Consider the following 12,281-nt stretch of genomic DNA (forward strand, 5'->3'; position numbering starts at 1 on the left):
TATTTCCATATTAACAAAAAAATTAAAAATAAAAAGACGGGTGATGCAATATTGTAGACAGCATTACATCTTTATAGTAGTGTTATTACCCCCCAGAACATAAAACAGTATTCATTTATGCCAAAAGCTGAATAATTATACTAAAGTGTCCTACCATCATCATAATGTGAATTCTCAATCTGTATTTCATGTGGAAAAGAAAATATCTTGGTATAGGCCAAAAAATTATTAGCAGGTATTTGGGAGCTACCAAGTCACAATATAATACAATAAAACCTGGCTGAAATGCTATCATACAACTTAGCTGGTACTTGATCAGTTGCTGGTTATGTAAAAGTGTGGAGCAATAGAAAGGAGTTTCCTGAACTTCTGTGGTAATTTTTTATAATCTTCTATGATTCTTTTTTTTTTTAAGATTTTATTTATTTATTTGACAGAGAGAGACACAGCAAGAGAGGGAACACAAGCAGGGGGAGTGAGTGAGCGAAGGAGAAGCAGGGTTCCCGCGGAGCAGGGAGTCTAATGTGGGGCTCGATCCCAGGACCCTGGGACAGTGACCTGAGCTGAAGGCAGACACTTAACGACTGAGCCACCCAGGTGCCCCATCTTTTATGATTCTTGATATCAACTTGTCTCTATTTGCTGTCATTCATTAGTCAAAAATGTCAGACCACTGTTAACACTAATAAGAGCAGTTACATTTACTCAAAGGTCTTCTAAGAACAAGTCCAACAACTTTACATACCTATAAAATTAGTAACACTACCACCCATGAAGATAAGAGTTAAAAAGAGAGTTCGAGCTAAAACCTTAAGGACCTAGAGATTTCCTATTATCTACAAATTGTATGCATCAACATCTGAGTTGCCAGATATTGTACCTATATCCTCTTTGGTATTTACTTGCTGGGAGGCTGGGTTTTACTTTTCAGGTACCTGAGGTTCAAGGTATGTCAACATGAGGAAACAGAACAGTTTGGGAATCAATACCAGGCCATTTGAGAAAAAATGCAAAAAGAAGAAAAAAAAATACAGGGAGGTTAAAGAACAACCTACTAAAGAATGAATGGGCCAAACAGGAAATTAAAGAAGAATTTTTAAAAAATATGGAAGCAAATGAAAATAAAAACACGACAGTCCAAAACCTTTGGGATGCAGCAAAGGCAGTCTTAAGAGGAAAGTATATAGCAATACAGGCCTTCTTCAAGAAACAAGAAAAGTCTCAAATAACCTTACACCTAACCTTACACCTAAAGGAGCTGGAAAAAGAACAGCAAATGAAGCCTAAATCCAGCAAGAGAAGGGAAATAATAAAGATGAGAGCAGAAATCAATGATACAGAAATAAAAAAAAAAGAACAAAACCAGTTCTTTGAAAGAATTAATAAGATCGATAAACCCCTAGCCAGACTCATCAAAAAGAAAAGAGAAAGAACCCAAATTAATAAAATCATGAATGAAAGAGGAGAGATCTCAACCAACACCACAAGAAATACAAACAATTATAAGAGAATATTATGAGCAATTAAATGCCAACAAATTAGGCAATCTGGAAGAAATGGATGCATTCCTACAAACATATAAATTACCAAAACTGAAGCAGGAAGAAATAGAAAACCTGAACAGACCTATAAACAGCAAAGAAATTGAATCAGTAATCAAAAATCTCCCAATAAACAAGAGTCCAGGCCCAAATGGCTTCCCAGGGGAAATCAACCAAACATTTAAACACAAATTAATACCTATTCTTTTGAAGCTGTTTCAGAAAATAGAAATGGAAGGAAAACATCCAAACTCATTTTATGAGGCCAGCATTACCTTGATCCCAAAACCAGACAAAGACCCCATTAAAAAGGAGAATTGGGCACCTGGGTGGCTCAGTTGGTTAAGCGACTGCCTTCAGCTCAGGTCATGATCCTGGAGTCCCAGGATCGAGTGTCGCATCGGGCTCCCTGCTCAGCAGGGAGTCTGCTTCTCCCTCTGACCCTCTTCCCTCTCATGCTCTCTATCTCTCATTCTCTCTCTCTCAAATAAATAAATAAAATCTTTAAAAAAAAAAAAAGAATTAACAGACCAATATCCCTGATGAATATGGATGCCAAAATTCTCACCAAGATACTAGCCAATAAGATCCAAGAGTACATTAAAATGATTATTCACCACGACCAAGTGGGATGGATTTATTCCTGGGCTGCAAGGATGGTTCAACATCCAAAAATGAATCAATGTGATACACCACATAAATAAAAGAAAGGACAATAACCATATGATCCTCTCAATTAATGCAGAAAAAAAGGATTTGACAAAATATAGTATCCCTTCCTGATAAAAACCCTCCACCACACACGTCACCATCATAAAAGCCATATATGAAAGACCCACTGTGGGTATCATGTTCAATAGGGAAGAACTGAGAGGTTTTCCCCTAAGGCCAGGAACGAACAGGGATATCCACTCTCACCACTGTTGTTCAATACGCTACTGGAAGTCCTAGCCTCAACAATCAGACAACACAGGGCGCGTGGGTGGCTCAGTCGTTGGGTGTCTGCCTTTGGCTCGGGTCGTGGTCCCGGGGTCCTGGGATTGGGTCCTGCATCGGGCTCCCTGCTCAGCGGGAGGCCTGCTTCTCCCTCTCCTGCTCCCCACTGCTTGTGTTCCCTCTCTCACTGTGTCTCTCTCTGTCAAATAAATAGATAAAATCTTTAAAAAAAAAAAATCAGACAACACAAAGAAATAAAAGGCATCCAAATCAGCAAAGAAGTCAAACTTCCACTCCTTGCAGATGACATAATAACCTAGGAAACCCAAAAATTGCTAGAACAGATACAGAAATCCAGCAAAGTGTCAGGATATAAAACCAACACAGAGATGTCAGTTGCACTTCTATACACTAACAATGAAGCAGAAAAAAGAGAAATTAAAAGAATCAATCCCACTAAATTACACCAAAAACCGTAAGATACCTAGGAATAAAACTAACCAAAGAGGTAAAAGATCTGTACTCTGAAAACTATTCAACACTTATGAAAGAAATTGAGGAAGACACAAAGAAATGGAAAAACATTCCACACTCATGGATTGGAAGAACAAATATAACAAATATTGTTAAAATGTCTATACAGCCCAAAGCAATCCCTATCAAAATACCATCAGCATCTTTCACAGAGTTGGAACAAACAATCCTAAAATTTATATGGAACCATAAAAGACCCCAAATACCTAAAGCAATCCTGAAAAAGAAAACCAAAGCTGGAGGCATCACAACTCTGAACTTCAAGCTGTATTACAAAGCTGTAATCATCAAAACAGTATGGTACTGGCACAAAAACGAACACATAGCTCAATGGAACAGAACAGAAAACCCAGAAATGGTCCCTAAACTCTACAGTCAACTAGTCTTTGACAAAGCATTAAAGAATGTCCAATGGAAAGACAGTCTCTTCAACAAATGGTGTTGGGAAAATTGGATAGCCACATGCAGAAGAATGAAACTGGACCATTTCCTTACTCCACACATAAAAATAGACTCAAAATGGATGAAAGACCTAAATGTGAGACAGTAATCCATCAAAATCCGAGAGGAGAACACAGGCAGCAACCTCTTTGACCTCGGCTGCAGCAACTTCTTGCTAGACAGGTCGCCAAAGGCCAGGGAATCCAAAGCAAAAATAAACTATTGTGGGGCATCTGGGGGGCTCAGTCAGTTAAGCGTCTGACCCTTGGTTTCAGCTGAGGTCATGATCTAGAGGTTCAGGGATTGAGCCCCATGTCGGCTCCACACTTAGGGCAGAGTCTTCAGATTCTTTCTCCCTCTCCCTCTGCCCCTCCCTGCTCATGCTGGTGCATGAGAGCTCAGGCTTGCTCTCTTTCTAAATAAATAAACAAAATCTTTAAAAAAAAAAGTATTGGGACTTCATCAGGATAAAAAGCTTTTGCACAGCAAAGGAAACAATCAACAAAACTAAAAGGCAACCCATATCCTGAGAGAAGGTATTTGCAAATGACCTATCAGATAAAGGGCTAGTATCCAAAATCTATGAACTTATCTAACTCAACACCCAAAAAACAACAAATCCAGTCAAGAAATGGGCAGAAGACATGAACAGACACTTCTCCAAAGATAACACACACAAATGGCTAACAGACACATGAAAAAATGCTCAAAATCACCTGGCATCAGGGAAATACAAATCAAAACCACAATGAGATACCACCTCACACCAGTCAGAATGGCTAAAATGAACAAGTCAGGAAACAATAGATGTTGGTGAGGATGTGGAGAAAGGGGAACCCTCTTACACTGTTGGTGGGAATTCAAGCTGATGTAGCCAACTCTGGAAAACAGTATGGAGGTTCCTCAAAAAGTTAAAAACAGAGCTATCCTACAACTCAGCAATTGCACTACTAGGTATTTATCCAAAGGATACAAACAGTGATTCAAAAGGGTACATGCACCCCAATGTTTACAGCAGCAATGTCCACTTCAGCCAAACTGAGGAAAGAGCTGACAGTTGAATGGATAAAGAAGATGTAGTGTGTGTGTGTGTGTGTGTGTGTGTGTGTGTGTGTGTGTGTGTGTGAAGATATCTACAATGGAATATTACTCAGCCATCAAAAAGAATGAAATCTTGCCATTTGCAACAACATCCATGGAACGTCACTGGGTATCATGCTAAGCAAAATAAGTCAGAGAAAGACAAATACCATATGATTTCACTCATATGTGAAATTTAAGAAACAAAACAGATGAACATAGGACAAGGGGAGGTAAAAGAAAAGAAAAACAGAGAGGGAGCCAAAGCATAAGAGACATGGAACTCTAGGAAACAAACTGAGGGATGCTGGAGGGGAGGTGGGTAGGAGGATAGGGTAACTGGGTGATGGGCATTAAGGAGGGCACTTGATGTGAGGAGCACTGGCTATTATATGAATCTGATGAGTCACTAAATTCTACCCCTGAAACGAATACACTACATGCTAACTTAATTGAATTTAGATTTAAAAAGTTAAAAAAAAACAAAAACAGAAAAGCTTCTACATCAAGGGGACATCATCATCTTTGGTGTGCCTATATAAAATAATTCAAAACCATTAGAGAAAAAATAAATTAGATTATTACAAGGTCAAAAGAAACAAACTGGAATTAGCAGCAGAAAATCATGTGGATTTTTTTGTTTTTGTTTTTAAGTAGATTCCATGCCCAGTGTCTCAGAGCACAACATGGGGTTTGAACTCATGATCCTGAGATCGAGACCTGAGCTGAGATCAAGAGTCAGATGCTTAACCATCTAATCCACCCAGGCACCTGGAAACTCATGACTTCTTGAAAAGGAGTAATTTCTTCTGTGGACTCGAGTAGCTTCTTATCTGGTATCATCCTATCCTTAGTCATTATGTGGAACAATCTCACATGTACCCCTGTGTCCAGATTTTTATCTCTGATACTGGTCTTCTCTAAAAGGAGTCAATGCTCCTTGAAAACGAGCTGGTTACGATTTAGGGACAGGAAGCCTCAAGATGTGCCTACTATCAAATAGCAAAGATGCTTTCAGGAATGCCTTTAGAAAGGATAAAGAAGCCAACCAGCTGAAGGAAGGGCATCTGAGAATGGCCGAATTGAAAACAATAATTACAGTTCATTAGAGCCAACTGAGAATGAAAGGCATCCTAAGTATAAAATGATGAGTAAAACCAAATACGCTGGTATGGAATGTGTTAGAGAAAACACACAATACGAGTTCGGATTTCACACAACTGGGGGTGGGGGTGGGGGGATTTAAAAAATGTTGGAACACCTTGATTTGTATGCCTTCTCCTCACTAGATAATTCAAATCGTTATTATGGTAATAGTAGGAGATATCTGTTGTGTTTACGAAGATGCTACAATTTCTTTTTTAACAAAAAGTCTGGACTTCTAAGTTAAAGACTCAGTGTACAAAACTTACACAGTAGAGAAGACTAGAGGTATAGGCTTGGAACCAGTATAGGCTGCTGGGAAGGATGTTCAGGAAACAAACCTTGGACTCACACCCTCAGAAATACATTGAGTTTGGTTACTTGCACTTGCTGAGCAGGCACTTACAAGCCAGTCTCCAGAAAAGTCAAAAGAAACCAAGAAAAGATTAAAGCCCCATGATAATAAAAGCCTCCTAAAGCCCCTTGTGAGATCTTCACTCTAATTGGGCAATATCATTCACAGCACATCTTCTTGGGGGACTAAAGCCAGGGCATTTTGCCATCTTAGCAGAGACTGCAAGGTGGGCCCTCATCTGAATGCAGGAAAATAAGTTCTTTATCCCCACAAAGAGATGTGTGTCCTTTGTGCTTTGTGCTAATAGCCTCTTCTGTCAGGCATCACTTTGGTATCATGACCACCACATGAAGCTTATTGCCTCATCAGCCTTAGTCTCAGCCTCTAAAGCAAGAGAACCCTTGCCTCTGGCTCCCAACCCATAAGCAACATGTAACACAATACAGACCCTCTACATAAGATACACCAAGGTCCCATAAATAAGATACACCGAGGGCAACAAGTCCTTAAATAAGCAGCTGCCATCAACTGCTCTTTAAATGACCCACCTCACCTGAACTGGACCGCAGGTACATCTTTCTATCTAGAGTCTGTACCCTGCCAGGCTCCTGAATCCTGACCACAAAGCAGAGGAAGGGACATTATCTATCACTCAGCCTACTTACCCTCAGCCTTACAGAGCACTCACATGCCACTGCCTAAAAGAGGTACCCTACTCATCAGCCTAGCCCAATTTCTGATCCCAGATCCTGCTAGCCTGCCCTGCCTTGAGATTACCTGGAAAAAGTGCTGAGAGGGGGGGAAAACAAACAAAAAAAAGGCAGACTTTAAACATCCCATCTTTTCATTTTTCCCTCTGTGTTAAACAGAAATACTACATAGATATGTAAAATCCGTATTTCTTATCACTAAACACTGAAGTTCACAGGAGAATTATTTTCACAGAACACACAACATTAATATTAAAATGAGGATCCAAGACAAAAGATATACCGATAATGTCAAGATCACCCATGCTGGTGACTGCTTTGCTTTTTTCAATATTAATGATGGATTATAAGGAGCACAAACAATTAACTCTGTTCCCTACTGAAATGGAACTTAAATGAGTTAAGGGGAAAACAAGGCATAAATCACAAAGACAAAAGACACCAACAGCAGAGACAAAAGCAGATAACCCATGTTCAAATCCTGACTCACCGACTTATAAATAAACTTGGGCAAGAGGGGTGGGGGTTGGGAAATAAATAAGTAAATAAATAACCTTGGGCAAGTTACTTAACTTTTCCAAGCCTTAGTTTCTTGATCTATACAATGAGAATGCCAACACCTACTTGACAGATATTTGGAAAATTGGGTGAAATAACATGTGTTTGGCATAGTGCCTTACATTTACTAAAACTCAAGAAATGGGAGCTGCTCACACAGCAATTATTACTGTTATCACTATTACTTCCTCACTAGCCACCTGACAAAATTTGCCCAAAACATTCCAGAAGACAGAAGCACATTAGGATGCTTCTCAAATGGCTTAGAAGATTTAATAAATTAAGATGCCCTTGAAGGTCAAAATTTGAACACATATACACTAGAAGTAAAAGCAAAAAACAAACAAAAGACCTCCCAGTACATAACCAAATCCATCTCTTAAGGAGTATTTGCTTTCCTTGCTGAATTCCACATCACTTCACAATTTATTTCAACATTTCACTATTTATATCCTGGAGCAAGATCTATTGCATAAACTAAAACTCATCAGATAAAAGTCCTGCTGTTGGTCTCTAGAGAATAAAACACCAGCAAACTAACTAGTTGTAAAATACCCACATTACTGGGGCGCCTGGGTGGCTCAGTTGGTTAAGCGACTGCCTTTGGCTCAGGTCATGATCCTGGAGTCCCGGGAGCGAGTCCCACATGGGGCTCCCTGCTCAGCGGGGAGTCTGCTTCTCTCCCTGACCCTCTTCCCTCTCATGCTCTCTCTCATTCCCTCTCTCTCAAATAAATAAATAAAATCTTTAAAAAAAAAATACCCACATTACTCACATGCCAGTAAACCTATAGGAAGTTTTTCAAATATAAATCATATTCAGCAATTCAAATTATTTTAAATGTGAACTGAAATTTTAAAAATACTAAATCCGGGGTGCCTGGGTGGCTCAGTTGGTTAAGCATCCCAACTCGGTTTCAGCTCAAGTCCTGATCGCATCAGGGTCATGAGATTGAGCCCATGTGGGGCTTTGCACTCAGCATGCAGTCAGCTTGACATTCTCTCTCCCTTTCCCTCCGGCCCTCCCTGCCTTCATGAGTGCATGCTCACTCTCTCTCTAAAATAAAATAAATGTTTAAAAACAAAACATAACACTGAATCCAAAAGAGATCAATTTAACAGGTGGAAAGAATATTGCCTTTGGAATCTGGCAACAGATTCCTTTTACTACCTTTTACTAACTGGTACGAATTTGAGCACAATACCAAACCTCCCAAGCCTCACTTTCTTACCTATACGACAGGACATTACTAGTTATCTCATAAGGTTAGTGTGAGAATTAACTGAGACAATATGCCCAAAAAGCCCCACAGGAGGTACTCCAAAACAGAGAACAGCTATAGAACGGCAATTCAGGGTTGTCTACAACTGACTCATTCACAATACCCTCGTTCCTCTGGCTAGCCCTCTCTGTACTTTTAACTGTAAAAGTTACTACCTTATTAAAGGGAGGAAAACTCTGTTCTTCAAAAATGATAATTTAGGGGCACCTGGCTGGCTTCGTCGGTAGAGCATGACACTCTTGATCTTGATATTGCGAGTTTGTGCCCCACGTTGGGTGTAGAGATTACTTAAAAGTAAAACCTTTAGGGGTGCCTAGATGGCTCAGTCAGTTAAGCGACCAACTCTTGGTTTCAGCTCAGGTCATGATCTAACGGGGTGTGAGACTGAGTCCCGCCTTGGGCTGTGCACTTAGCTCAGTCTGCTTGAAGATTATCTTCCTCTGCCCTTCCTCACCATACACACACACACACACACACACACACACACTCTCTCTCTCTCTCTCTCTCTCTCAAATAAATAAATCTTTAAATAAAATCTTAAAAAAAAAAGAATGATACTGTAAAGGCAGCAAGAATTCCCAAGTGTCTCTAAATACAGGGGACAAGAACTGGGTGACCCATCATCATTTAGAGGTCAGTTCATATGTAGCACTGGCCATTGCCAGGTAGCAACCATTTCTTGATAACAAGCCTAATACAAGCACTCATCAAAGGGCACACACTGGACAGGCAAGAAAGTTCAACTCTCTGTCCCCATGATCAAATTCAGAAGCAAACATACAATCAATAAATCATAACTAAACCACTTTTTGTAACATGCTTAATAGTTTATTTTACTCTCTGCAGTTTTTCATAGTTACATACATTAATAATTTTTAATTTCTTCAGACATCTAGTAAGAAAGAAAAAAGGCAGACTTAAGGAGAAAGAAACCAAATACTAATGTAGGGTGACAAGTTTGGAAGCATAGCAAAGTTTCTAGAGGGAATCAGAAAAACCCTCTATCTTCCAGAGGAATAATATGACTATCACACCAAGAGTGGTATCTGTTCATTCTATAGAATGATGTACACACACACAGAAAATGTGTACATATTTCATAAATTCAGTCCTTGAGATTACTAGGAATATTGCCTACAGAATGTGCCAACGCAATTAAAAATATGCTAGTGAAGAACCTCTGTCAGGTTCTGAGTTCCTTTCCGCAGCCTCCTTTAGTAAACATTTACTGAACACTGTATTGTCTGCCAAGACCATCCTGCAACATTTTGGATTCCTGCCCTCAGAGATCAGTATGCTGGGGAGGGACAGGAGGAGTCAAGTATAGAAATCACTAACGCAAAAAGCAAACCCCAGGCATTCTCATTCCCTTGTACAAGCTGGCCCTTAAGACAGCCCGGTTGCACAATCACATATATTTTGGTCACTGATTTGTTCGACAAATAATGACGGCCGTATGTCAGCGGACAGTCCCCGCTTAGGCCCTAATTCCCCTTGTGACTTCAGACAACTCACTTCCTGCACTCGCAATGGTTTCCTCAAAGACCACGAGACCCAGGAACTTTCCTCCCTTTCAATTTAAACACTCCTGCCTCAGGCAGTGAGTGGTTCCACCCTGTCCCAGTCTGAAGAGGCACTCAAAAAAAAAAAAAAAAAAAAGATTCTCAGGGGCCAGGAGTCAATGGCGTTGGGAATTAACCACGTTCCTCTAGATTTCTTGACAGTATGACCGTCACACCTCATTCCCTCCACCCACCCTGAAAAACAGGAACTTACTATTCGTTCATTTTTATGAAGCCTCGTCTTTGTAAATTACTCTACATTTGAGATAAAAACAAAAAACTCTATGCGACACAAAATAAAAACCGTGGGGTCCGGAGTTCCTGATCTGGCTGAGTGAAAGGATCAAACGTGAAAAAAGATAATGTACAACCGAAAGTCTTAACCACCACAAAGCCAGGAGTAAATGAAACGAAGCGGGGGGCCGGGCGCACTCGCGAGTCCACAGCCTCAATGCCGCTCCGGATTCCTAAGGAGAGCACGATCTCGGTGCGGGCAAGGGCAGAGACCAGGCACTGGGAGACCCGTGCGGGCGGAAAGGTGGCGGGCTCGCAGGGAGCACCTGCGGGAAGGGGGCAGCAGAAGGAGAGCTCGGGCGGGGCTGGGCGGCTCTAAGGGAGGCTCTGGAGAGGCCGACACCAGAGAGGGGAGAAGAGGCGTGGGTCGGGGATGGCCTCAGAGGGGCGCCGAGTGGGTGGCGCTAGAGGAGGCTCCACAGGACCCTGGGACGGGAGGGACGCTGACCCGGAGGAGGGGGTCCTCTCGGAGGGGTGCGGGGCTAGGCTGCTCTGGAGGGCCCGGCACCAGGGAGGGGAGGCGGCGCGGGCCGAGGACAGTGCCTCCAGAGCGGCTTGGAGCTGGGCCTCTCTAGCCTGGCCGAAGCCGAGGGGGTCCGCTCCGAGCGGCGCGGGGTGGGCGGCTCTAGGGAAGGCTCTGGAGGGTCCAACACCGGGGAAGAGGAGGGCGCGCGGAGCTCGAGGGCTCTAGCGGAGGCTCTCGTGGAGCCAACACCGGGAAGGGAAGAAAGGAGGAGGGCCGGGGGAGGGGGGTCGCCTCAGATGGGCGCCGAGTGGGCCGCGCTAGAGGTGGCTGGGATCTAAGCCGGGGAGGGGCGGGCCGCGGGCTGGAATGGGGGGGGGGTCCTCTCGGAGAGGTTCGGGGCCGAGCGGCAGTACGGGAAGTTCTGCAGGGACCTACACCCGGGAAGGGGAGGGCGCGCGGAGCTGGGCGACTCTAACCGAGGCTCTACCGGGACCGACGCCGGAGAGGGGCGGGACGCGGGTCGAGAGGGGATCTTCTCGGAGGGGTGCGGGGCTAAGCGGCTCTAGGAGAGGCTCCAGAGAAACCAACTCTGGGGGATGGGGAGCAGAAGGGGGCCTGGCGTCGCCCGGACACATTTACCTGCGAACTGTCGAACCGCCGCCGCGGAGCACCGAAGCAAGGAACTGGAGAGCAAGGACGCCGCTGGGGTTCCTCGGCTCCGACTGCCTCACGCCGGCGTCCGGGCCGATGTCCAACGTCACACCGCCCCGGCGCGCATGCGCTCGGCCGCGCGGGGCATGCCTGAAATAGTTGCCGGGGCTGCAGCAGAGGTCGTCGTACGAGGGAGGGCAGGGTCCTGAGGCACCCTCAACTATACTTAAGAGGAGGTTTAAATTTTCAACTGAAAAGGAATCGTTTGCACTCTGGTCTTTGTCCAAATACCATCCTCCAATAAAAGAAGCCAGGGCTGCTTAGAGAAATGAGTGGTTCTAGAGCTGTGGCAGGTAAAGTACAACCGGAGTCTGGAGCTTGGTGCAGCTCCAGAAGTAAAAAATGCTCAAAAAATAAAATCATGGAGGCCTGTCGAAGGACACAGGAATCAACCTGAAAGAGCTCCCCATGGCCAAATCTGGAACAATTTGAGCACCAAAATAAATTATGTAGTATTAGATTATAACTTGGAGTATAAAACAAATATAGTAGAGTCCATTCTTTTGCAAGTAAATGGTTAAATTAATGGGGAGAAGAGAGAAGTCTTTTTTATAGAGGAATTCTAATAAATCATACCCAATCCAGAGGGGGTATTAATCTCCACCCACGCACCCCTGAATCTGCATAATTACTTCCAAAGAGTGTGAGAAGGGGAAAAATAACTTTAC

At 43.0% G+C, this 12,281-nt stretch overlaps 1 protein-coding gene across 3 annotated transcripts in view; it reads right to left on the reverse strand.

Moving 5' to 3' along the window:
- PLEKHB2 (pleckstrin homology domain containing B2) overlaps window positions 1-11,655 on the reverse strand; it is a 70,133-nt gene extending 58,478 nt beyond the window's left edge. For 2 of the 3 annotated variants that reach the window (XM_028093650.1, XM_028093649.2), the window contains exon 1: window positions 11,542-11,655. The gene's annotated coding sequence lies outside the window, so the exon portion shown is untranslated. The remainder of the gene's footprint in view (window positions 1-11,541) is intronic. The other variant, XM_028093648.2, reaches the window with a different exon arrangement.
- Between the last annotated feature and the right edge of the window lie 626 nt (window positions 11,656-12,281).

The sequence above is a fragment of the Eumetopias jubatus genome, unplaced genomic scaffold (genome assembly GCF_037043125.1).
Source record: "Eumetopias jubatus isolate StellerSeaLion01/CBP00866 unplaced genomic scaffold, mEumJub1_p1.0 scaffold_3, whole genome shotgun sequence".
Classification (NCBI taxonomy): Eukaryota; Metazoa; Chordata; class Mammalia; order Carnivora; family Otariidae; genus Eumetopias; species Eumetopias jubatus.